Source organism: Grammomys surdaster, unplaced genomic scaffold (genome assembly GCF_004785775.1).
Source record: "Grammomys surdaster isolate TR1022 unplaced genomic scaffold, NIH_TR_1.0 125089, whole genome shotgun sequence".
NCBI classification, from domain to species: domain Eukaryota; kingdom Metazoa; phylum Chordata; class Mammalia; order Rodentia; family Muridae; genus Grammomys; species Grammomys surdaster.
In genome coordinates, this window is record NW_021619993.1 from 259,634 (window position 1) to 262,958 (window position 3,325).

Sequence of the window (3,325 nt, forward strand, 5' to 3'; positions counted from 1 at the left end):
GAGGAAGAACCTCTTCTCAGGACTCTGCCGGGTCTTCATTTAAAAAGAAATCTCAGCACAACACAAAATTGGTTTTTTTTGTTTGTTTGTTTTGTTTTGTTTTTATCTGTAAGGACAACCAAGCAGAAGAGTGAGGCAGGAAAAGATAGACTTGTCTCAGCAGACTGAAACTGTTTATTGGAACAGCAAGGTGTGCTCAGTGGACGTTTGGAGCAGACTTATTTCAGGGAGTTGAGGGTAGAGGGGGGTAGTAGATGTTGACTCTGGGTCATTTGTGATTTTCCTGAGAACATATAGGGGTGGGAAGTTCCAGAAGGCTCCTAGCAAGGGGAACATTCCTGATCAGGGAAGGGAGCAGAGCAAAATGTCTCTGGGTCAAACTAAGTTTAGCCCAACACTATCAATGTGGCACAACGTTTAAAGCACTACAGACCTTGGGCTGACATTAGCTTTCGAATGTCAGTTTCTACAAAGTTGCTACACTTTCTGCAAAATGAGCAAAGCACAAAGTTTCCTGTCCATAAGTAGGTCCTTTGGGGAAAACGTCTTGAGTGACAGCTTGTGGACAGTGACCTGGTTTGCAACACACCCATTTGGAGCAGCCTGGATGTGTGTTACAGCTGTGAACAACTATTCTCATTACCCTATGGACACGTGTGTCCACCCACTGAATTGCTAGTATCTGAGTTCAATAGCCTGTGTCTTACTGAGCATTCCTGTTGCTGTGAAAAAACATCATAACCACCACAATTTTAAAATTATTTTCACTATTTTCTTCTCTTCCATTTTATTATTATTATTATTATTATTATTATTAAATATTTGTTTTACAGTCTAGTTGTTATCCCTCTCCCTGTCCACCCTCTGGCTGTTCCTTATCCCAAACCTCCTCCTAGTCTCCAAGAGGACACCCCCCAAACCTCACTACATCACACCTACCCACCCTGGGGCCTCCAGTCTCTTGAGGGTTAGTTAGGTGCATCTTCTTTGACTGAGGCCAGACCAGGCAGTCCTCTGCTGTATATGTGTTTGAGGTCTCATATCAGCTACTGTATGCTGCCTGGTTGGTGGTTCAGTTTCTGAGGGATCTTGGGGGTCCAGGTTAGTTTAGACTGCTGGTCTTCCTATGGAGTCACCCTCTTCCTCAGCTTCTTCCAGCTTTTCCCTAATTCAACCATGGAGGCCCCCAGCTTCTGTTTATTGGTTGGGTGTAAATATCTGCATCTGACTCTTTCAGCTGCTTGTTGGGCCTCTCAGAAGGGAGCCATGCTAGGCTCCTGTCTGTGAGCACACCATAGCATCAGTAATAGTGTCAGGCCTTGGAGCCTCCCCTTGAGCTGGATCCCAATTTGGGCCTGTCACTGGATCTCCTTTCCCTCAGTCTCTTTTTTGTCCCTGTAGTTCTTTTAGACGGGAACAATTCTCCACCACAACTCTTACAAAGGAAAACATTTAATTGGGGCTAGCTTACAATTTCAGAGATTTAGTCCATCTTCATCATGGTGGGAAAACATGGCAGCATCCAGGCAGACATGGTGCTGGAGAAGGAGCTGAGAGTTCTACATCTTGAGCCACAGGCGGCAGATGTCAATGCCACACTAGCGTAGCTTGAGCATCTGAGACCTCAAAACCCACCCCAACAATGACACACTTCCTCCAGCAAGGCCACACCTCCTAATAGTGCCACGCCTTATGCCACTCTCTAAGCATTTAATACTTGAGTCTATGGGGGCCATTCTTACCCAAACCACTGTACCTCCCAACGAGACTGTCCCACTTTAATGAGAAATAATTCACATATCACAATCTTCTCATTAAAGTGTACAAGTATTTTCAGATTTGTGTAACTTGCCTGATAATCAACCACACATTTATTTTTTTACCTCCACAATCATCTGCTTTTCTCAATTTCTACTTCCTTCTTCACTATCCCGCCCCCTTCCTGTGGGAAGCACCAAACCCTTGATGATGGATACGGGGTGATTTTACAGACAAGCAAGTTGAGCCCCTGTCCTCTGGGAGTCTGTGACCTGCAGGCAGAGAAATGATCTTCGTATGTAGGTTGGAGTTAAGGCAGGCACAGACAGAACCCTCTATATAAAATAAAAAATATCACCTCTTGACCACTATAGTAACCATTATCAACATGAAAAAAACCCCTAAGTTTCTGTTTTACATTATTTTATTTTAACTACCCATCGATGAACCAGGGGAGCCTTGAACACCTGTAACGCTTGGTGTTCGGCAACGGGCTCTGAGTCAGAGTGTATATTAATTTCAGAAGTCATCTTTTAAGGGTGGAATAGACAGGATAAAGGTGGCTGCTTGCCTTTCCACGCGGTGGGAATTCATAGGTTGAAAGGGATCTTTGGGGAGTTTTAGATCTGGTCTAAGAATGTAAAGGCAAACTGGGGCCTGGGGGATGCAATCTTAATTCTAGTGATTATTGAAACAGGCAGGTGTCAATGCCCATCCAGGCGGGAAAGAAATAAAGACGGGAGTTGTGAAGGACCCTTTTCCTACTTCCCTTCCACTGCCCAAGCAATTCATCTTCTGATACAACAGATTAAAATTTCAAAAGCTTTTAGGCAGAAAAGGGGAAAATATATTGCTTTTTGGTGCTTTTAGAGAGCCTGAAGGACAAAACCCTCCTTTTAAAATCCATATAATTATGATTTTACTTGCTGTTTTTTTTCTAAATTAGTACGCTATAGTAGAAATCACAATCTTTTGGTTTTTAAATGATCATATCATCATAAAATTTATGTAATTTTTACCAAGTATAAATTAACTGCAAAATATTGAGTTATTTAAAGAAAAACTCTAATTCTAATATACTTCATAATGTACCTCTTTTTTATCTCTAAATATTAATTTCCTCTTAATGTCTGTACATCACCGGGTTAGAGGACACAACAATCTTGGTGACCGGGGCCAGGGCGAGCTGCAGTTAGGGGGACGTGGTGGGGCCTACAAACTGATGTTGAGAAAGCTGGTTCTCCTCAGAGCAAATGCCATCCACCTGATGTCACTGTGCCTTGAGAAAAGGGTGGTTGCTCTTTTAGGTTAAGTAGGGGTGTAGAGAAAGTATTGAGAAAGGTGGTTGCTATGCCCAGTGGCCGCTACAAGGTGCGATGGATTTCAGACGTGAAAAAATAAAATCATCATGGCATTTGCATGTGGCTTGTTCTTCTGCTCATATGCAGAAGCCTACACAGACAGCGAAGTAACTCAGCGTGTGCGCGGTATACATAACAGAGATTTATTCCTAGTTGGCCTTCTGCTGCTGTGTGGAATACTCCAGGTTATCACGTCACAAAGAGCG